The sequence below is a fragment of the Sphaeramia orbicularis genome, chromosome 13 (assembly GCF_902148855.1).
Source record: "Sphaeramia orbicularis chromosome 13, fSphaOr1.1, whole genome shotgun sequence".
NCBI classification, from domain to species: domain Eukaryota; kingdom Metazoa; phylum Chordata; class Actinopteri; order Kurtiformes; family Apogonidae; genus Sphaeramia; species Sphaeramia orbicularis.
In genome coordinates, this window is record NC_043969.1 from 5,838,567 (window position 1) to 5,861,452 (window position 22,886).

Here is a 22,886-nt window from a genome sequence, read left to right on the forward strand (position 1 = left end):
GGTTAAAAAAAAAAAAAAGGTGTTAGGCTTACAGGGGTTGTCTCTGGAAAAAAAATAACAAAGTTCAACATATGGTTCTTGTTTTATCGTTATCCAGCTCCAGATGACAAAAGAACCGGAGTTTAAAAAAGGGGTTAGGCTAACCGGTGTTCTGTCTCTGGAAAAATAACAATGTCCCAAACAGGCTGGAAAAAAGACAGAGTCCACACCGTCCATCAGCCGTCCCGGTCTAACCCTGAAAAGGGTCAGTGCGACATTTCCCAGTGTTCTTCCACATCCATGCACGCCAGTGTGCAGCTTTAAGGGGGTTGGAGGAAAGAGGGAGAGAGAGAGCAAGAGAGAAAGAAAGACAAAGAATCAGGACCATGGACAGAGTTCTTCCACTAGAGTGTGGCTGCAATGTGAGGCAGCATTCCATCTCCACGGGGCGGTTTGAGAAATGCCGGAACTAAGTGTGAAGCTTTACGTTCTCCTTGAGACAAAACATCCTTGTCTCAAAAGTGACCAAATCAGCTTCTGCTTGCGTGAAATGCTCAAAAATGACATTTTTGCCTATTCTACTCAGAAAAGCATGAAAACACTAAAAACAAGTCAGAAATAAGTGTTTTATGGCTTTTTGGTTAAAGTCTTATCAGTTCGTGAAGTTTTGCTTGAGAAAAAAAAACATCCTTGTCTCAACTTTTTAAAGAGACTCTGCCCTTAACTATTGACACAATCCTAATTATAATAAATACCTCACTAGTTACTGGCTACGTGCCACAATCTTTTAAATTTGCTGTTATTAAACCACTTCTGAAAAAAACTACTCTAGATCCTGACATCCTGGTCAATTACAGACCTATATCTAATTTGCCCTTCCTCTCAAAAGTTCTTGAAAGAGTGGTAGTTAAACAGCTGTGTCAGCATTTACAGGACAATAGTTTATTTGAACACTTCCAGTCTGGCTTTCGTGCTCGTCATAGCACTGAAACTGCGTTAGTCAAAGTAACTAATGACTTGTTATTAGCTGCTGACGATGGATTGGTCTCGATCCTGGTCTTACCGGACCTGAGTGCAGCTTTTGACACTATCGACCACAGTATCTTGCTGCAGAGATTAGAATGGGACATAGGCATTAGAAGAACAGCCCTCTGCTGGTTTAAATCCTATTTATCTAATAGTTTGTTAATGTAAACCAACAATCATCAACATATTCCAGAGTTAGTTGCGGCGTGCCACAAGGGTCGGTCCTCGGGCCCATTTTGTTTACACATGCTGCCTTTAGGTAACATTATTAGAAAACATGGCATTAATTTTCACTGTTACGCAGACGATACACAACTGTATTTATCGATTAAACCTGATCAGACCAGACAAGTAGATAAACTAAGTTCCTGTGTCTGTGACATTAAAACCTGGATGAGCGCTAATTATCTTTTACTTAACCCTGAAAAAACAGAAGTCATTATAATAGGCCCTAAAAATGTGAGAGACTCCCTAACTGACCAGATAGTCACTCTGGACAATGTGAGTGTAGCCTCCAGCGCCACAGTTAGAAACCTAGGAGTTCTATTTGACCCAGATCTATCATTTAAACCACATATTAACCAAGCCTGCAGAACCGCCTTCTTCCACCTGCGCAACATAGCCAAAATTAGAATATTCTATCTAAAAATGACGCAGAAAAATTAGTTCATGAGTTTGTTACATCTAGATTAGATTACTGTAACTCCCTTCTCGTAGCATGTCCTAAGAGCTCTCTAAAAAGTTTTCAACTGGTTCAGAACGCTGCAGCGAGACTACTAACAGGAACAAATAGAAGAGAACACATCACCCCTGCGCTCCAAGCCCTTCACTGGCTTCCAATCGAGTTTAGAATTTGATTTAAAATCCTCCTTCTTACATACAAGACCATTAATGGTATGGGCCCCTCTTATCTCAGAGATGCTCTGGTGCCGTACCATCCCAACAGAACCCTTCGCTCTCAGAATGCAGGTCTGCTGGTAGTTCCCAGGGTCTGTAAAAGTACAGTAGGAGCTAGAGCCTTTAGTTACCAAGCTCCTGTTTTATGGAATCAGCTTCCTGCTAACATTAAAGAGGCCGACACAGTCTCTACATTTAAGGTCAGGCTGAAAACGTTCCTGTTTGAAAAAGCTTATGGTCAGGCTAGTTAAAACCAGACTGAACCCACAGTTCAGTCTAAGCTGCCCTAGGAGCAATAATGCTGGGGGAAGTACAGGCACTGAGTCCTATCACCTGTTTCTGGTTCTACGTACCACTTTTGTCTGTACCTATATTTTCTAATATTTAGCCAACTTAGTCTGTGCTTTACTATTCACCCGGTGTCCCTTTTCCCCACTCCCCTCCGGGGGAGTGGCTACTTTTTCAGCTGTAGCCACTTGGGAGCAAATGACGACAGGATCTGCGGTGACCCATCTGTGTCCTGCCCTGACCTGTGTCCTGACCCCCTCCCCAACCTGTCTGGATGATGTCCTCGGCCTCACCACTGTGGATGGGCCTCCTTCCTCGCCCCTGCCTGTCTCATCCAGTGGGATGGACCCCTCATGTGTCCACCCTACTGCATCCTTGCAGACTGGAACTACATCTGAAAATGGACGTCCATCAGTCCTGGTGCATCTATAGCCTGTCCGTCCATGGGAGTGGATCTCTCCTTCACTGTGGTTCTCCCCGAGGTTTCTCCCTTTTCCCACTGGGTTTTGAGTTTTTCCTTGCCGAGAAGGAAGGTCTAAGGACGGGGGATGCCCTGGACATTACTCATTTTCTTGCTGTTTATTTGACTGTTGATTTTTACACCCAACTGACTCTGTAAAGCCCTTTGAGAAAACCTTGTTGTGATATTGGGCCATACAAATAAAATTGCATTGAACTGAAAAAAACAGCTTCTTTTCGTCTGAAACAATCAAAAAAGACATTTTTGCCTCTTCTACTCAGAAAAGCAAGAAAAATATAAAAACAAGTCAGAAATAAGTGTTTTATGGCTGTTTGTCAAAGTCTAATCAGTTCATGAAGTTTTGCTTGGAAAAAAACATCTTTGTCTCAACGTGACAAAAACAGCTTCTTTTCATCTGAAACACTAAAAAATGACATTTTTGCCTCTTCTACTTAGAAAAGCATGAAACACTAAAAACAGGTAGAAAATATGTGTTTAATGGGTTTGTTTTTGTCAAAGTCTTATATGTTCATGACGTTCTGCTTCAAAAGAAAAAAAACATCTTTTTCTCAAAGTGTCAAAAACATCTTCTTATTGTCTGAAACGCTCAAAAATGACATTTTTGCCACTTCTACTCAGAAAAGAAGAAAAACGCAAAAAACAAGTCAGATATAAGTGGTTTATGGCTGTTTTGTTCGAGTCTTATCAGTTCATAAAGTTTTCCTTGAGAAAAAAACATACTTGTCATAAAGTTACGAAAACAGCTTCTTATCGTGTAAAACGCTAAAAAAAAAAAAAAAAAATGACATTTTTGCCTCTTCTAGTCAGAAAATACCGGAAAATCGAGAGGTCTGGGCATTGTGGTGAGCCTGTAGCCTGTAGCCCAGCGCTAGGAGCCCGGAGAATTGAGCCTTGAACTGTACATGAGACCGGAGCCCCGAGCCCGAAGCCTGGAAATGATCCCAAACATGGACCCAGAGCCCGTAGCCCGGAGGCCGGAGACCAGAGCCCCGAGCCTGGAACTGAACCCGAGCCCGGAGTCTGGAGCCGTTAACCCGGAGAACGGAGCCTGCAACTTACAAATTACCTGGACCCTTGAGTCTGGAGGGCGGAGCCTGGAGCGCGGAGTTTAGAGCTACGGGCTTAAGGACTCGAGCTCGGAGCCCAGATCCTCAAACTGATCCCGTGCCTGGAGCCATGAGCCCGGACATTGGAACTGACCCCGAGCCTGGAGCCCGGAGCATGGAGCCGTGAGCCTAGAGCCATGAGTATGGAGATTTGAGCCTGGAGCCCGGAGCCTGGAAATGACCCCGTGCCTGGAGCCTGGAGCCTGGAGCGCGGAGCCTGGATCCTGGAGATTACGTTTCCAGCTTCAGATGAGGAAAAGTCCAACAGCTTCTCTTGAAGTGAAACGCTCAAAAATGACATTTACTGTTTTATCGTTATCCAGCTCCAGATGAAAGAAGAACCGGAGGTTAAAAAAGGGGTTAGGCTAAACCGGTGTTCTGTCTTTGGAAAAATAACAATGTCCCACACAGGCTGGAAAAAAGACAGAGTCCACACCGTCCACCAGCCGTCCCGGTCTAACCCTGACAAGGGTCAGTGCGACATTTCCCAGTGTTCTTCCACGTCCATGCACGCCAGTGTGCAGCTTTAAGGGGCTTGAAGGAAAGAGGAAGAGAGAGAGCGAGAGAGAAAGAAAGACAAAGAATCAGGACCATGGACAGAGTTTTTCCACTATATTGTGTGGCTGCAATGTGAGGCAGCATTACATCTCCACGGGGTGGTTTGAAAAATGCCAGAACTAAGTGTGAAGCTTTAAGGATGCTGGAGAGAAAAGAGGGGGAGACAGACAGAAAAAAAGTCAGACTAGGCCAGAAGGAGCAGAGTTCTAACCCCTGGGTTTTGTTCAGTGTGGGGAAGACTTCCGTCCCCACTGGGGTAGATTGAAAAATGACAGAACTCAGTGTGCTACTTTAAGGATGCTGGAAGGAAGAGACGGGGAGCGAGACAGAAAAAAAAAAAAAAGGGGGGGGGGGGGGGGGGTTAGGCCAACCAGGGTGCTGTCTTTGAGAAAAAAAAAAACAAAAAAATTGAAAAGTCCCCCAGCTTCTCTTGAAGTGAAAAGCTCATTGTTTCAAAGCGTTTATTTTCGTGTGAAACGCTCAAAAACGACATTGTTTCCTTCTCTACTTAGAAATGCAAGAAAACACTACAAACACGAAAGAATATAAGTGGTTTATGGCTGTTTGTCAACGGAAAAATGATGAAGTTCTACTTGAGAAATAAAATCCTTGTCTCAAAAGTGACCGTAAAAGCTTCTGCTTGCGTGAAAGGCTCAAAAATGACATTTTACCAGTCTAGTCAGAAAATTAAGAAAAAGAGCAAGAAATAAGTGGTTTATAGCTGTTTTGTCAATGTGCTATGGCAATCTCATTCTTGTCTCACAATGACAAAAACAGCTTCTTATCGCGTGACATACTTAAAAATGACATTATTGCCTCTTCTACTCGGAAACGTAGATTAACGCTAAAAACAAGTCAGAAATAAGTGGTTTATGGCTGTTCTGTTCGAGTCTTATCAGTTCATGAAGTTTTGCTTGAGAAAAAAAAACATCCTTGTCTCAAAGTGACCAAAACAGCTTCTTATCGTCTGAAACGCTCAAAAATTACATTTTTGCCTCTACAGTCAGAAAAGCATGAAAACACTAAAGACAATTAAGACATGAGTGTTGTATGGCTGTTTTGTTCAGGTCTTATCAGTTCATGAAGTTTTCCTTCAGATAAAAACATCCTTGTGTCAATGTGACAAAAACAACTTCTTATCGTCTGAAACGCTCAAAAATGACATTTTTGCCTCTTCTACTCAGTAAAGAAACAAAAAACAAGTCAGAAATAAATGGTTTATAGCTGTTTTTTTTATAGTCTTCTAGATTCATGAAGTTCTGCTTGAGAAAAAACATCCTTGTCTCAAAGTGACCAAAACAGCTTCTTATCGTCTGAAACGCACAAAAATGACATTTTTTCCTCTTCTACTCTGAAAAGCAGAAAAACACTAAAAACAAGTCAGAAATAAGTGTTTTATGACTATTTTGTTAAAGTCTTCTCAGATAATGAAGTTCTGCTTGAGAAAAAACATCCTTGTCTCCAAGTGACCAAAACAGCTTCTTATCGTGTAAAACGCTCAAAAATGACATTTTTACCTATACTGTCATAAAAGCATGAAAACACTAAAAACAAGTCAGAAATAAGTGTTTAATTGCTGTTTTGTTTAAGTCTTATCAGTTCACGAAGTTTTCCTTGAGAAAAAAACATCCTTGTCTCAAAGTGACAAAAAAGCTACTTATCGTCTGAAACACTGAAAAATGACATTTTTGCCTCTTCTACTCAGAAAAGTAGGAAAGCACTAAAAACAAGTCAGAAATAAGTGTTTTATGACTATTTTGTCAAAGTATTCTATGATTATGAAGTTCTGCTTGAGAAAAAACATCTCAAAGTGACCAAAACAGCTTCTTATCGTCTGAAACGCTCAAAAATGACATTTTTACCTATATAGTCAGAAAAGCATGAAAACACTAAAAACAAGTCAGAAATAAGTGTTTAATGGCTGTTTTGTTCAAGTCTTATCAGTTCATGAAGTTTTCATTGAGAAAAAAAATTCCTTGTCTCAAAGTGACAAAGACAGCTTCTTATCGTTTAAATGTGTTTTGTCATAGTCTTCTCAGATCATAAAGTTCTTCTTGAGAAAAAACATCCTAGTCTCAAAGTGACCAAAACAGCTTCTTATCATCTGAAACGCTCAAAAATGACATTTTTTCCTCTTCTTCTCTGAAAAGTAGAAAAACGCTAAAAAAAAAAAAAACAGTCAGAAAAAAGTGGTTTATGGCTGTTTACTTTGAATCCTTATCAGTTCATGAAGATTTCTTTGAGAAAAAAAATTCCTTGTCTCAAAGTGACAAAAACAGCTTCTGAAACGCTGAAAAAAGACATTTTTGCCTCTTCTACTCAGAAAAGAAGGAAAAAACTAAAAACAAGTCAGAAATACTTGGTTTATAACTGTATTGTTCTAGTCGTTTCAGTTCATGAAGTTTTCTTTGAGAAAAAAAACACCCTTGTGTCAAAGTGATCAGAACAGCTTCTTTTCGTGTGAAACACTAAAAAATGAAATCTAAGTCAATTTCTTCTTCTTCTTTCTTTCTTTTTTTTTTGTTTTTTTTTTGTTTTCCCCACATGATGGGGTGCAATTCTTTCCGGGCCTGGGATTTCACCGTTCAAGGATCCACCGCAAACAGTACTGAAGTGTGTGGTACATGGGTTCACCGAGAGGTCTGGGCATTGAGGTGAGCCTGTAGCCCGTAGCCCAGCGCTAGGAGCCCAGAGCCTTGAGACTTGAACCGAAAAGGAGACCGCAGCCTGGAGCCCGTAGCCTGGAAATGACCCCAAGGTCATTTCCAGCCTGGAGCCTTGAGCCTGGAACCTGGAACGCGGAGCCACGAGCCTGGAGCCTGTTTCTTGGAGCAGGGAGCCTGGAGCCTGGAACCTGGAGCACGGAGCCTGGAACTGAAAACGAGCCTGGAGCCTTGAGCCTGGAGCCAAGAGCTTGAAGCATTGAGCCTTCAGCCTGGAGCCCAGAGCAGAGAGCCCAGAGCCCAGAGCCCAGAGCCCAGAGCCCAGAGCCCAGAGCCCAGAGCCCAGAGCCCAGAGCCAAGAGCCAAGAGCCAAGAGCCAAGAGCCAAGAGCCCAGAGCCCGGAACTGACCCCAATCCTTGAGCTTGGAGCCTTCAGCCTGGAGCCTGGAACACGTAGCAATGAGCCCGGACTATGGAACCTGGAACTGATCCCAAGCCTGAAATGTGGAGCCAAAAACCTGGAGACCGGAAGTTTGAATTGACCCCATAACCAGAGCCTGGAGCCTGGAGCCTGGAGCCTGGAGCCGGGAGCCTGGGGCTTGGAGCCTGGAGCCTGGAGCCTGGAGCCTGGAGCCTGGAGCCTGGAGCCTGGAGCCCGGAGCCTTGAGCGGGTAGCCTGGAGCCTGGAACTGACACTGAGCCCAGAGCCTATAGCCTGGAGCCCAGAGCTTGAAGCATGGAGCTTGGAGTCTAGAGCCTGGTGACTGTAGCAATGAACTGACCCTGAGCCTTGAGCCTGGAGTTTTGAGCCCGGAGAGTGGAACTGACCCAAAGGCTGGAGCCTGGATCCCGGAGCCTTGAGCCAAATGCAAGGTACCTGGAACGCAAAGTCACGAGCCTGGAGCATAGAGCCTGTAGCTGGGAACTGAGCCTGAAATGTGAAGCCTAAAACCTGGAGCCTTGAGCCTGAAGCCAGGAACATACTCTGAGCCCAAAGCCAGGATCCCTGAGGAAGGAGCGCGGTGCCTGGAGCCTGATGCCTGGAGCCTGGAGCCTGGAGCCTGGAGCCTGGAGCCTGGAGCCCCGAGCCCGGAGCCTGGAGCCCGGAGCCCGGAGCCCGGAGCCCGGAGCCCGGAGCCCGGAGCCTTGAGCGGGTAGCCCGGAGCCTGGAACTGACACTGAGCCCAGAGCCTATAGCCTGGAGGCCAGAGCTTGAAGCATGGAGCTTGGAGTCTAGAGCCTGGTGACTGTAGCAATGAACTGACTCTGAGCCTTGAGCCTGGAGTCTTGAGCCCGGAGAGTGGAACTGACCCCGAGGCTGGAGCCTGGATCCCGGAGCCTTGAGCCAAATGCAAGGTGCCAGGAACGCAAAGTCAGGAGCCTGGAGCATAGAGCCTGTAGCTGGGAACTGAGCCTGAAATGTGGAGCCTAAAACCTGGAGCCTTGAGCCTGAAGCCAGGAACATACTCTGAGCCCAAAGCCAGGATCCCTGAGGAAGGAGCGCGGTGCCTGGAGCCTGATGCTTGGAGCCTTGAGCCTGGTTCCTTGAGCCTGGAGCCAGGAGCTTGGAGCCTGGAGCCTGGAGCCTGGAGCCACAAACTGAACCTGATCCCAGAGCCTTGAGCCCAGAGCCTAGAACTGACCCCGATCCCGGATCCTAGAGCACGGAGTCTGGAACCTGGAGCCTGGTGCACTGAACCTGGAGCCTGGAGCCTGGAGCCTGGAACTGACACCGAGTCCAAAGCCTGGATACCGGAGCCTCAAAAAAAACCCAAAAGGGGAGCCTGGAGCCCGGTACCTTGAGCTCGGAGCCTTGAACCCGGAGAATAGAAGTGACACAAAGCCCGAAGCCTTGAGCCCGAAGCCTTGAGCCCGGAGCCTTGAGGGTGGAGCCTTGAGCAGGGAGCCTGGAACCTGAAAACTGGAGAAGGGAGGCTTGAGCCCTGAGCCCGGAGCCTGGAACTTAACCCAAGCCGGGATTCTGGAAACCGGAGAATGGAGCCTGGAGCTTTGAGGTTGGAGCCCAGAGCCCTTGTAACTGACCCCGAGCCTAGAGGCTGGAGCTTGGAGCCCTTAGCATGGAACTGACTCCAAACCCTTTGCCTGGAACGAGGAGGTTGGAGTGCGGAGCCTGGATCCTTTAGCCCGGACCCTGGAACTGATCTGGAGACTGGAGTCTGGAGCTGGTAGCTTGGAGCCCTAAGCCTGAATCCAGGAGTCTTGAGCCCTGACCTGACCTGACCTGACCATGGAGCCCAGAGCCTGGATCTGACCCTGAGCCTAGAGCATGGATACAAGAGCTTGAAGCATGGAGCCTAGAGCCCGGAGTCTGGAGCCTGGAGTCTAGAGCCCAGAACCCAGGTACTTGAATTGACCCCGAGCCTGGAGAAAAGAACCCGGAGCCTTGAACTGACCATGAACATGGAGCCTTGATCACTGAGCCTGGAGCTCGAACCCTTGAACTTACCCCAAGCCTGGAGCCCGTAGCATGGAGCCGTGAGCCTAGAGCCTGGAACCCAGAGGCTGGAACTGACCTTAAGTCCGGATCTTGGAGCCCGGAGCCAAGAAAGGACCCCGAGCCCAGAGCCCTGTTCCTGGAACATGGAGCATGGAGCACGAAGCCTGGAACTGACACAGAGAACAGAACCTTGATCTTGGACCCTGGAGCGCGGAGCATGGAGTCATGGGCATGGAGCCGGGAGCCGGGAGCCGGGAGCCTGGAGCCTGGAGCCTGGAGCCTGGAGCCAGGAGCCCAAAGCCTTGTACTGACCCCGAGTCCAGAGCCTTGAGCCGTGAGTCTGGAGGCTGGAAATAACCCCGTGCCTGGAGCCTGGAGCCAAGAGCCTGGAACTAACCCCGAGTCCGGAGCCTGCAGCCTGGATTCTGGAGGTCGGAGCGAGGAAATGACCTCATTCCCAGAGCCCGGAGCCCGGAGCCCGGAGCCTGGATCTGACCCCGAGCCCGGAGCCTGGATTCTGTATTGCCGAGCCTGGAGCCCGGAGCTTCGAGCTTGGAACTGACCCCGAACCCGGTACCTGGGGCCTTGAGACCGGAGCCTGGAACTGATCCTGAGCCTGGAGCTTTGAGCCGGGAGGATGGGGCCAGGAGCCTGGAAGCAAGGTTAGAATAGTTTTGGATTCTTAATTATATTTTCGGTTTATTTAGTTTTTTTTACTTTTTTCCCCCTCTTATTCAGTTAGTTTTAATTAGTTTTTAGAGCATGCTTGCTAGTTTTTATTAGTTATCTTTTTTTTCTGAATGCTTAGTTTTAGTTTGGTTTAGTTCAGTATTAGTTTTAGTTATGTCATATATTTTATCTTCCTCACCATCCTATTCAAAGAAATTAGTGCGGCGCGAATCAGCGGGTTATTCTGGACACTTTATTTGGGGGTCGCGTTAGGGCGGCTCATTGACTGAGCAGAGACACAAACACATGTACATTATGATGTATAAATTCCCTATAGCAGGTTGGGGGTGTGTGTGTGATCCATATAAAAAATAAAATGAAAAAAATTAAAGTAAATTACATGAAAACAATGAGGTGCAAAGCGTGAAAGGAGTTGCACAAAGCAGCCAGCAGTTAAACCAGACAGAAACATATAAACCACCTAACCAGCAGTTAAACCAGATAGAAACATAGATAAACATATATAACCCCGTTCATAAACCAGACCTTAGCATATATCTCATATCTTAATCATCTACAGTTCCGTTGTTAGCCAACTTTGCTTCATTTCAGTTCAGTTAGCTGTAGCTAGTAATATCAAACATTTTTTAACATTATAACAGGTTCCATACATCTGTAATTGGATTAGTTTTCATCCTCCTCTTTTCTCCTCTTCTAAACCGTGCAGTTAAAGCCTTGGAAGGCCTTTTCATGGTGATAATCTCTCCAGTTTTTACCTGGATGCTAGTTAAACACTGACTCTGTCGTTTAGCTCCACTCTGTCTCTGTCACTCACGCGCACACACAGTGAGCGCAGCAAAAAAAAACAAAAAAAAAAAACGACCCCACTCATCACTGAAGTAAATCCCAGACAGGACTCTGCTGCTGTGTTCCAGCTTTAGTCTGTATGTTCCAGGTAGAGTGGGGACCAGAAGACGACTGGAAACCACAAGTGACCATACATGACAGACTGTGTAGTGTCGTATGGTGCTGCAAGCTCAAACTGTTGGAGCGAAATTAATCAATTTGATATCAATCCGACATTTAAAAAGACGAAAACGAAGGGAATTTTATACATAATTTTTATAAGTTTTAGTTAGTTTTGTAACCACACAATACAGTTTCAGTTAGTTATCATTTCTTTCTTTTAATTAGAGTTTTTATTTATTTAAGTTGACGAAAATGTTTTTTTCAATTTTAGTTTTCGTCAATTCGTTCATTTTCATTAAGAATAATAACCTTACCTGGAAGAACACCAAAAGCCCAAAGCCTGGAGCCCGGAGCCCAGAAATAACCCCGTGCCCAGAGCCTTGAGCCCAAGGCGTGGAACCCGGAGCCTGGGACTTACCCCGAGCCAGAAGCCTGGAGCCTGAAACATGGATCCCACAACTTTGAACTGACCCCATGCCTAGAGCCGTGAGCCTGGAGCCGTGAGCCTTGAGCCTGGAGACTGGAACTGACCCCAAGTCTGGACCTTGGAGCCCGGAGCCTAGAAATGACCACGAACCCGGAGCCCTGCGCAAGGAACGTGGAGCCTGGAGCGCGGAGCCTGGAACAAACCCCGAGAACCGAACCTTGGTTTGAAGCCTTGGAGCCCGGAGCATGGAGTCGGGAGCCTGGAGCCGGGACACGAAGTAAAGACCCCGAGTCAAGAGCTTGGAGTGTCAAGAGCCTGAAGTCTGGAGCCCGGAGCCTGGAAATGACCCCGTACCTGGAGCCTGGAGATTAGGTTTCCAGCTTCAGATGAGGAAAAGTCCCACAGCTTCTCGAAGTGAAACGCTCAAAAATGACATTTACTGTTTTATCGTTATCCAGCTCCAGATGACAGAAGAACCGGAGGTTAAAAAAGGGGTTAGGCTAACCGGTGTTCTGTCTTTGGAAAAATAACAATGTCCCACACAGGCTGGAAAAACAGACAGAGTCCACACCGTCCACCAGTTGTCCCGGTCTAACCCTGACAAGGGTCAGTGCGACATTTCCCAGTGTATCTTCCACGTCCATGCATGCCAGTGTGCAGCTTTAAGGGCTTGGAGGAAAGAGGGACAGAGAGAGCGAGAGAGAAAGAAAGACAAAGAATCAGGACCATGGACAGAGTTCTTCCACTATAGTGTGTGGCTGCAATATGAGGCAGCATTACATCTCCACGGGGTGGTTTGAAAAATGCCAGAACTAAGTGTGAAGCTTTAAGGATGCTGGAGAGAAAAGAGGGGGAGACAGACAGAAAAAAAAAGTCAGACTAGGCCAGAAGGAGCAGAGTTCTAACCCCTGGGTTTTGTTCAGTGTGGGGAAGACTTCCGTCTCCACTGGGGTAGATTGAAAAATGACAGAACTCAGTGTGCTACTTTAAGGATGCTGGAAAGAAGAGACGGGGAGCGAGACAGAAAAAAAAAAAAAAAGAAAAAAAAAAGGGGGTTAGGCAAACCAGGGTTCTATCTTTGAAAAAAACAAAAAAACAAAGTAAGACAAAGGCTGGAAAAATTGAAAAGTCCCACAGCGTCTCTTGAATTGAAACGCTCAAAAATGACATTTTTACTGGCTTTACTCAGAAAAGCAGAAAAATATTAAAAACAAGTCAGGAATAAGTGGCTTTTTTGTCAAAGTCGTATCATGAAGTTCTGCTTGAGAAAAAACATCCTTGTTTCAAAGCGTTTATTTTCGTGTGAAACGCTCAAAAACGACATTGTTTCTTTCTCTATTTAGAAATGCAAGAAAACACTACAAACACGAAAGAATATAAGTGGTTTATGGCTGTTTATCAACGGAAAAATGATGAAGTTCTACTTGAGAAATAAAATTCTCGTCTCAAAAGTGACCGTAAAAGCTTCTGCTTGCGTGAAAGGCTCAAAAATGACATTTTACCAGTCTAGTCAGAAGATTAAGAAAACAAGTAAGAAATTTATGGTTTATGGCTGTTTTGTCAATGTGCTATGGCAATCTCATTCTTGTCTCACAATGACAAAAACAGCTTCTTATCGCGTGACATACTAAAAAATGACATTATTGCCTCTTCTACTCGGAAACGTAGAAAAACGCTAAAAACAAGTCAGAAATAAGTGGTTTATGGCTGTTCTGTTCGAGTCTTATCAGTTCATGAAGTTTTGCTTGAGAAAAAAAACATCCTTGTCTCAAAGTGACAAAGACAGCTTCTTATAGTCTGAAACGCTCAAAAATGATATCATTGCGTCTTCTACTCTTAAAAAAGAAAAACACTAAAAACAAGTCAGAAATAAGTGTTTTATGACTATTTTGTTAAAGTCGTCTCAGATAATGAAGTTCTGCTTGAGAAAAAACATCCTTGTTCTCCAAGTGACCAAAACAGCTTCTTATACTTTAAAACGCTCAAAAATGACATTTTTACGTATATAGTCAGAAAAGCCTGAAAAAAAATAAAAACAAGTCAGAAATAAGTTTTTCATGGCTGTTTTGTTCAAGTCTTATCAGTTCATGAAGTTTTCCTTGAAAAAAAAACATACTTGTCTAAAAGCGAAAAAAAAAGGTACTTATCGTCAGAAACGCTTAAAAATGACATTTTTGACTCTTCTACTTAGAAAGGAAGGAAAGCACTAAAAACAAGTCAGAAAATAGTGTTTTATGGCTGTTTTGTCATAGTCTTCTCGATTCATGAAGTTCTGCTTGAGAAAAAACATCCTTGTCTCAAAGTGACCAAAACAGCTTCTTATCGTCTGAAACGCTCAAAAATGACATTTTTGCCTCTTCTACTCTGAAAAGTAGAAAAACACTAAAACAAGTAAGAAATAAGTGTTTAATAACTATTTTGTTAAAGTCTTCTCAGATAATGAAGTTCTGCTTGAGAAAAAACATCCTTGTCTCCAAGTGACCAAAACAGCTTCCTATCGTGTAAAACGCTTAAAAATGACATTTTTACCTATATAATCAGAAAAACATGTGAAAACACTAAAAACAAGTCAGAAATAAGTGTTTAATGGCTGTTTTGTTCAAGTCTTATCAGTTCATGAAGTTTTCCTTGAGAAAAAAACATCCTTGTTTAAAAGATACAAAAACAGCTACTTATCGTCTGAAACGCTGAAAAATGACATATTTTCCTCTTCTACTCAGAAAAGAAGGAAAGCACTAAAAACAAGTCAGAAATAAGTGTTTTATGACTATTTTGTTAAAGTCTTCTATGATTATGAAGTTCTGCTTGAAAAAAAACATCCTTGTCTCAAAGTGACCAAAACAGCTTCTTATCGTCTGAAACGCTCAAAAATGACATTTTTGCCTCTTCTACTCAGTAAAGAAAGAAAACACTAAGAACAAGTCAGAAATAAGTGGTTTAATTCTGTTTTGTCATAGTCTTCTCAGATCATGAAGTTCTGCTTGAGTAAAAACATCCCTGTCTCAAAGTGACCAAAACGGCTTCTTATCTTCTGAAACGCTCAAAAATTACATTTTTACCTCTTCTACTCAGAAAAGAAGGAAAAAACTAAAAACAAGTCAGAAATAATTGGTTTATAACTGTATTGTTCAAGTCGTTTCAGTTCATGAAGTTTTCTTTGAGAAAAAAACATCCTAGTGTCAAAGTGATCAAAACAGCTTCTTTTCGTGTTAAACACTAAAAAATGAAATCTAAGTCAATTTCTTCTTCTTTCATTTTTTTTCCCCCCACATGGTTTTACGATGGGTGCAATTTTTTCAGGGCCTGGAATTTCACCGTTCTCGGATCCACCGAAAACAGTGCTGAAGTGTGTGGTACATGGGTTCACCGAGAGGTCTGGGCATTGAGGTGAGCCTTTAGCCCGTAGCCCAGCGCTTGAAGCCAAGAGCCTTGAGACTTGAACCGAAAAGGAGACCGTAGCCTGGAGCACGTAGCCTGGAAATGAACCCAACGTCATTTCCAGCCTGGAACCTTGAGCCTGGAACCTGGAACGCAGAGCCATGAGCCTCGAGCCTGTTGCCTAGAGCAGGGAGCCTTGAGCCTGGAGTACGGAGCCTGGAACTGGAAACGAGCAGGGAGCCTTGAGCCTGGAGTACGGAGCCTTGAACTTGGAGCCTGGAGCCCGGTGCCTGGAACTGACCCCGAGACTTGAGCCTGGAGCAAAGAGCTTGAAGCATTGAGCCTGGAGCCCAGAGCCAAGAGCCCAGAGCCTTGAGCCCAGAGCCCAGAGCCAAGAGCCAAAAGCCAAGAGCCAAGAGCCAAGAGCCAAGAGCCAAGAGCCAAGAGCCAAGAGCGCAGAGCCCGGAACTGACCCCGACCCTTGAGCTTGGAGCCTTGTGCCCGGAGAATGGAACTTACCCCGAGCTTGGAGCTTTTAGCTTGGAGCCTTCAGCCTGGAGCCCGGAACGCGTAGCAACGAGCCCGGACTATGGAGCCTGGAACTGACCCCAAGCCCGAAATGTGGAGCCTAAAACCTGGAGACCGGAAGTTGGAACTGACCCCATAACCAGAGCCTGGAGCCTGAAGCCTGGAGCCTGGAGCCTGGAGCCCGGAGCCTTGAGCCCGGAGCCCATAGCCTTGAGCGGTTTGCCCGGAGCCTGGAAGTGACACTGAGCCCAGAGCCTTGAGCCCGGAACCTGAAGCATGGAGGACGGAGCCTGGAAAAAACCCTGAGCCTGGAGCCTATAGCCCTGAGCCCAGAGCTTAAGCATGGTGCTTGGAGTCTAGAGCCTGGTGACTGGAGCCATGAACTGACCCTGAGCCTTGAGCCTGGAGTCTTGAGCCCGGAGAGTGGAACTGACCCTGAGGCTGGAGCCTGGATCCCGGAGCCTTGAGCCAAATGCAAGGTGCCTGGAGCCTGGAACGCAAAGTCACGAGCCTGGAGCATAGAGCCTGTAGCTGGGAACTGAGCCTGAAATGTGGAGCCTAGAACCTGGAGCCTTGAGCCTGAAGCCAGGAACATACTCTGATCCCAAAGCCAGGATCCCTGAGGAAGGAGCGCGGTGCCTGGAGTCTGATGCTTGGAGCCTGGAGCCTTGAGCCTGGAGCCTTGAGCCTGGAGCCCGGACCCTGGAAACCGGAGCCCGGAGCCACAAACTGACCCTGATCCGATAGCATTGAGCCCAGAGCCTAGAACTGACCCCGATCCCGGATCCTAGAGCACGGAGTCTGGAACCTGGAGCCTTGTGCACTGAACCTGGAGCCTGGAGCCTGGAACTGACACCGAGTCCAAAATTCTGGATACCGGAGCCTCGAAATAACCCTGAAAGGGGAACCTGGAACCCGGTACCTTGAACCCGGAGAATAGAAGTGACACAAAGCCCGAAGCCTTGAGCCTGGAGCCTTGAGGGTGGAGCCTTGAGCCTTGAGCAGGGAGCCTGGAACGTGAAGACTGGAGACAGGAGGCTTTAGCCCTGAGCCCGGAGCCTGGAACTTAACCCAAGCCAGGATTCTGGAAACCGGAGAATGGAGCCTGGAGCTTTGAGGTTGGAGCCCAGAGCCCTTGTAACTTACCCCGAGCCTAGAGGCTGGAGCTTGGAGCCCTTAGCATGGAACTGACCCCAAGCCCTTTGCCTGGAACGAAGAGCTTGGAGTGCGGAGCCTGGATCCTTTAGACCGGAGCCTGGAACTGATCTGGAGACTGGAGTCTGGAGCTGATAGCTTGGAGCCTGTTACTGACCAAGACCCTGGAGCCTAGAGCCTTGAACCTGGAGCTTGGAGCCCTAAGCCTGGATCCAGGAGTCTTGAGCCCTGACCCCGGAGCATGGAGCCCGGAGCCTGGAACTGACCCTGAACCTAGAGCGTGCATCCAAGAGCTTGAAGCATGGAGCCTAGAGCCCGGAGTCTGGAGCCTGGAGTCAGGACCCTATAGCCTGGAGCCTGGAGCATGGAGCCTGGAGCATGGAGCCTAGAGCACGGAGTCTAGAGCCCAGAGCTTAAAGACTGGAGCCCGGAACCCAGATACTCGAATTGACCCCGAGCCCGGAGAAAAGAACCCGGAGCCTTGAACTGACCATGAACATGGAGCCTTGATCACTGAGCCTGGAGCCCGAACCCTTGAACTTACCCCAAGCCTGGAGCTAGGAGCTCGGAGCATTGAGCCGTGAGATCGGAGCCTGAAGCCTGGAGCCCGGAGCCTGGAACTGACCCCAAGTCCGGAGCATACGGCCTTGATTCTGGAGCTCGGAGCGTGGAAATGACCCCGTTCCCAGAGCCCGGAGCACGGAGATCAAAACCAGGAGCTTGGAGCCTTGAGCCTGGAGACTTGAGCCTGGACCCCGGAGCCTGGAACAAACCCCAAGCCTGGAGTCTGGAACCTATAGCACTGAGCACTTGGCCTGGAACTGACCAAGAGTCTGGAGCCTGGAGCATCGAACCTGGAGCTTGGAGCTTGGAGCCTTGAGCACATATCCTGATGCACGGAGCCCAGAGCCTAAAGAATCTAGCCCGGATTCCAGATACTCGAACTGAACCCCAGCCCGGAGAAAAGAACCCTGAGCCTTGAACTGACAATGAACATGGAGCCTTGATCCCTGAGCCTGGAGCCCGAACCCTGGAACTTACTCCAAGCCTGGAGCCCGTAGCATGGAGCCGTGTGCCTGAAGCCGTGTGCCTGAAGCCGTGTGCCTGGAGCCTGGAGTCTAGAGCTTTGAAGAAGACATTGAGCCCGAAGCCTATATCGCGGAGCCTGGAGCCAGGAGCCTAGAACTGACCCCAAACCCTGAACCTGGAGCCCACAGCCAGAAACTGATCATGAGCCCAAAGCCTGGAGCACGGAGCTTGGAGCTTGGAGCCTTGTGCCTGGAGTCTGGAGACTGGAAGAAGACCCCGAGCCCAAAGCCACGAGCCCAAAGCCTGGGGCCAGAAACCTCGAGACTGGAACTGAACCCCAGAATTAAGCCTGGAGCCCTGAGCCTGGAGTTGACCCAAAACTCGGAGCCTGGATCCTGGATTGCGGAGCCTCTAGCCCGGTTCTTCGAGCTTGGAAGTGACCCCCTACCCGGAACCTGGGCCCTGGAGCCCGGAGCTTGGAAGTGATCCCAAGCCTGGAGCCATGAGCTTTTTGCCTGGAGCTTTGAGCCGGGAGCATGGAGCATGGAGTCTGGAGCCTGGAAGAAGACCCAAAGCCTGGAGCCCGGAGACTGGAAATAACCCGAAGCCTGGTACCTGAAGCCTGGATCCCAGAACTTTGAACTGACCCCATGAAAGGAGCCTGGAGCCTGGAAAATGGAGCCCAGAGCCTGGAGCGCGGAGCCTGGAACCTGGAGCCCAGAGCCTGGAAATGATACTGAGCCCCGACCCTGGAGCCCGGAGCCTGAAGCCTGGAGCCCGGAGCCTGGAACTGACCCCGAGCCTTGAGCCTGGTTCCTGGAGCCTGGAGCCAAGAGCTTGAAGCATGGAGCCTTGAACCTGGAGCCTAGATCCCGGTGCCTAGATTCTGGAACTGACCCAGAGCCTTGAGCCTTGATCATGGAGCTTGGAGTCTTGAGCCTGGAGCCCGGAGCTTGGAACTGACCCCAAACATGGAACCAGGACCCTTGACCCTGAGTTTTCACCCTGGAGCCTTGAGGCTGGAGCCTTGAACCATGAGCCTTTCGTCCAAAGCCTGGAGCATGAAGCACGGTGCCAGGAGCCTGGATCTTACCCCGAGTCTAGAGGCTGGAGCCTTGAGCCCAGAGAATTGAACTGATCCAAAATCCAGAGCCCTGAGCCCGGATCCAAAAGCCTGGAGAGCAGATCCTGTATCACTGAGCCACGAGCCCGGAGCCCGGAGCCCAGAGCCCGGAGCCTGGAGCCCAGAGCCTGGAACTGAACCCGAGCCCAGAGTCTGGAGACTGGAAAAAGACACCGAGCACAAAGCCTGGATCGCAGAGCCTTGAGCCAAGAGCCTGGAACTGACCCCGAAACCTGAACCTGGAGCCTGGAGCCCGGACCCTGGAAGTGATTACAAGCCCGTAGCCTGGAGTTCTGAGCATGGAACTTGGAGGCGAGAGCCTGGAGCCTGGAAGAAGACCCCGAGCCCAAAGCCTGGAGCCCAGACCCTGGAGCCAGGAACCCTGAGAGTGGAACTGAACCCGAGAAGAGAGCTTTGAGCCCAGAGCCTGGAACTGACCCCGAGCCTGAAGCCTGGATCCTAGATTGCGTAGCCTGGAGCCCGGTGCCCGGAACTGAGCCCTAGCCTAGAGGTTGGAGCCTTCAGCCCAGAGCATGGAACTGACCACAAGCCCGGAGCCCTGAGCTCGGAACCAGGAGCCTTGAGCCCGGAGCCTGGAACTGACCCCTAGTCTGGACATTGGAGACCGGAGCCAAGAAATGACCCCGTGCATTGAGCCTTGAGCCCGGAGCCTTGAGTGCAGAGCCTAGATGCAGGAGGCTAGAACCCAGAGCCTGGAACTGATCCTGAGCTTGGAGCCCGGAGTCTAGAGCACGGAGCTTGGAGCATGGAGCCTGGAGCCTGGAGCCTGGAGCCCGGCGCCCGGAGCATGGAGCCTAGAGCCCGGTTCCCGGAGCCTGGAGCCTTGAGCCTGGAACTGACCCTGAGCCAAGAGCTTTGAGCCTGGAGCCCAGAGCATGGAAATGACCCTGACCACGGAGCCTGGAGCCTGGAGCCTGGAACTGACCCAAGCCTGAAGTCTGGAGCCTTTAGTCTGGAGCCTGGAAAAGACCAAAAGCTGGGATTCTGGAGCCCGGAGCCCGAAGTGCGGAGCCTTGAGCCCGGAGCCTGGAACTGACCCCGAGCCTGGAGCAAGGAACACGGAGACAGGAGTGCAGAGTCTGAACTCCAGAGCCCGGAGCCTGGAGCCCAGAGCCCAGAGCCCGGAGCCTTGAGCCTTTAGTCTTTAGCCTGGAGCCTGGAGTCTGGAACTGAGCACGAACTTGGAGCCCTAAACCTGACCCTGGCCAAAGCCCTAACCCTAACCCTGGAACTAAGCCTAAGCCTGGAGCCCTAAACCTGGTCTTGGAACTTAGCCCTAACCCTAATCCTGGAACTGAGCCCGAGCCTGGAGCCCTAACCCTGGCCTCAGCCCTAACCTGAACCCTGGAACTGAGCCTCAACCTGGAGCCCTACCTCTGGCTCTGGAGCCTGGAGCCCGGACCCTAGAGCCAGCAGCCCGGAGCCTGGAGCCAGGAGCTTGGAGCCTGGAGCCTGGAGCCCTGAGCCTGGAACTGACCCGGAGTCTGGAGCCTGGATTTTTGAGCCCAGAGCACGGAAATGACCCCGTTCCAGGAGCATGGAGCCCAGGGAATAGAATCCCGTGCATGGAACCTACCCCGAGCCCGAAGCCTTGAGAGTTGAGCCTGAAGCCTGGAGACTGGAACTTGGACCTGACCCAATGCCCGAATGCTTGAGCCTGGAGCCTGATGGGCTGGAATGGAATACACCCCGAACCTGAAACCTGGGTCCTGGAGCCCGGAGCCTTGAACTGATCCAATGCCCAGAGCTTGGAGCTTTGAGCCTGGATCCTGGAGCCTGGAGCCTGGAGCCTGGAGCCTGGAGCCTTGAGCCCAGAGCATGGAGCTTTGAGCCTGGAGCCTGGAACCTTGAGCATGGAGCATGGAGCATTGAGCCTGTAGCCTAGAGCCTGGAGCCTGGAGTCTGGAGCCTAGAGCGCAGAGTCGAGAGACCAGAGCTTAAAGACTGGGGCCCGTAACCCAGATACTCGAACTGACCCCGAGCCCGGAGAAAAGAAACCTTAGCCTTGAACTGACCATGAACATGGAACCTATATCCCTGAGCCTGGAGCCCGAACCCTGGAACTTACTCCAAGCCTGGAGCCTGTAGCATGGAGACGTGTGCCTTAAGCCTGGAGCCCAAAGCCTGGAACTGACCTTAAGTCTGGACCTTGGAGCCTGGAGCCAAGAAATGACCACAAGCCCGGAGCCCTGTGCCCGGAACATGGAGCGTGGAACACGGAGCCTGGAACTGACCCTGAAAAATGAAACTTTAGCTCGGAGCCTGGAGCCCCGAGCATGGAGCTTTGAGCTTTGAGCCTTGAGCCTGGAGCATGAGCATGGAGCCTGGAGTCTTGAGCCTGGAGCCTAGAGCGCAGAGTCTAGAGACCAGAGCTTAAAGACTGGAGCCCGGAACCTAGATACTCGAACTGACCCTGAGCCCGGAGAAAAGAACCCTGAGCCTTGAACTGACCATGAACATGGAGCCTTGATCCCTGAGCCTGGAGCCCGAACCGTGGAACTTACTCCAAGTCTGGAGCCCGTAGCATGGAGCCGTGTGCCTGAAGCCTGGAGCCCAAAGCCTGGAACTGACCCCGAGCACAGAAACTTGGAATACACCCCAAACACGAAACCTGGGTCCTGGAACCCGAAGCCTTGAACTGATCCCGAGCCCAGAAACCTGGAGTTTTGAGCCTTGACCTGTCAGCCTTGGAGCCTGGAGCCTTGAGCCTGGAAGAAGACCCCGAACCCAAAGCCTGGAGCCCGGAGCCTGGAAAAAAAACCCGTGCCCGGAGCCTGGAGCCCTGGGCATGAAACCCCAAGCATGGAACTTACACCGAGCAGGAAGCCTGGAGCCTGAAGCCAGGAAATCAGAACTCAGACCCGGCCCCCCTGTCTGGAGCCTTGAGCCTGGAGCAAGGAGCCTTGAGTCTTGAGATTGGAAGAAGACATGAGCCCAAAGCCTGGATCACGGAGCCTGGAGCCAGGAGACTTAAACTGACCCCGAACCCTGATCCTGGAGCCTTGAGCCTGGAGCCTTGAGCCTGGAGCCTTGAGCTTGGAGCCTGAAGCCTGGAGCCTGGAACTGTTCACAAGCCCATAATCATGAGCACGGAGCCTGGAGTTTGGAGCCTGGAGCCTTGAATCTGGAGCCTGGAAAAAGATCCAGAGCCCAAAGCCTGGCGCCCAGACCCTGGAGCATGGAGCCAGTAACCGCGAGACATGAACTGAACTCCAAAATGGAGCCGGGAGCCGGGAGCCGGAAGCCGGGAGCCCGGAGCCCGGAGCCTGGAGCCTGGAGCCCAGAGTCCAGAGCCTGGATCTGACCCCGAGCCCGGAGCCTGGATTCTGTATTGCCGAGCCTGGAGCCCGGAGCTTCGAGCTTGGAACTGACCCCGAACCCGGTACCTGGGGCCTTGAGACCGGAGCCTGGAACTGATCCTTAGCCTGGAGCTTTGAGCCGGGAGGATGGAGCCAGGAGCCTGGAAGCAAGGTTAGAATAGTTTTGGATTTTTAATTATATTTTCGGTTTATTTAGTTTTTTACTTTTTTTTCTCCTCTTTTTCAGTTAGTTTTAATTAGTTTTTAGAGCATGCTTGCTAGTTTTTATTAGTTATCATTGTTTTCTGAATGCTTAGTTTTAGTTTAGTTTTGTTCAGTATTAGTTATGTCATATATTTTATCTTCCTCACCATCCTATTCAAAGAAATTAGTGCGGCGCGAATCAGCGGGTTATTCTGGACACTTTATTTGGGGGTCGGGTTAGGGCAGCTCATTGACTGAGCAGAGACACAAACACATATACATTACGATGTATAAATACCCTATAGCAGGTTGGGGGTGTGTGTGTGATCCATACAAAAATAAAATGAAAAAAATTGAAGTAAATGACGTGAAAACAATGATGTGCAAAGCGTGAGAGGAGTTGCACAAAGCAGCCAGCAGTTAAACCAGACAGAAACATATAAACCACCTAACCAGCAGTTAAACCAGATAGAAACCTAGATAAACATATATAACCCCGTTCATAAACCAGACCTTAGCATATATCTCATATCTTAATCATCTACAGTTCCGTTGTTAGCCAACTTTGCTTCATTTCTGTTCAGCTAGCTTTAGCTAGTAACATCAAACATTTTTTAACATTATAAAA

The 22,886-nt window shown here is 48.9% G+C and overlaps 1 long non-coding RNA gene across 1 annotated transcript; it reads right to left on the bottom strand.

Annotated features, from left to right (window-relative positions):
• Nucleotides 1-706: 706 nt before the first annotated feature.
• Nucleotides 707-20,390, bottom strand: LOC115431877 (uncharacterized). The gene is made up of 3 exons (XR_003937142.1): nucleotides 20,381-20,390; nucleotides 11,043-11,046; nucleotides 707-1,037 (listed from the first exon to the last, which is right to left on the bottom strand). It is a non-coding gene; the product is annotated as an uncharacterized LOC115431877 (long non-coding RNA).
• Nucleotides 20,391-22,886: the final 2,496 nt, after the last annotated feature.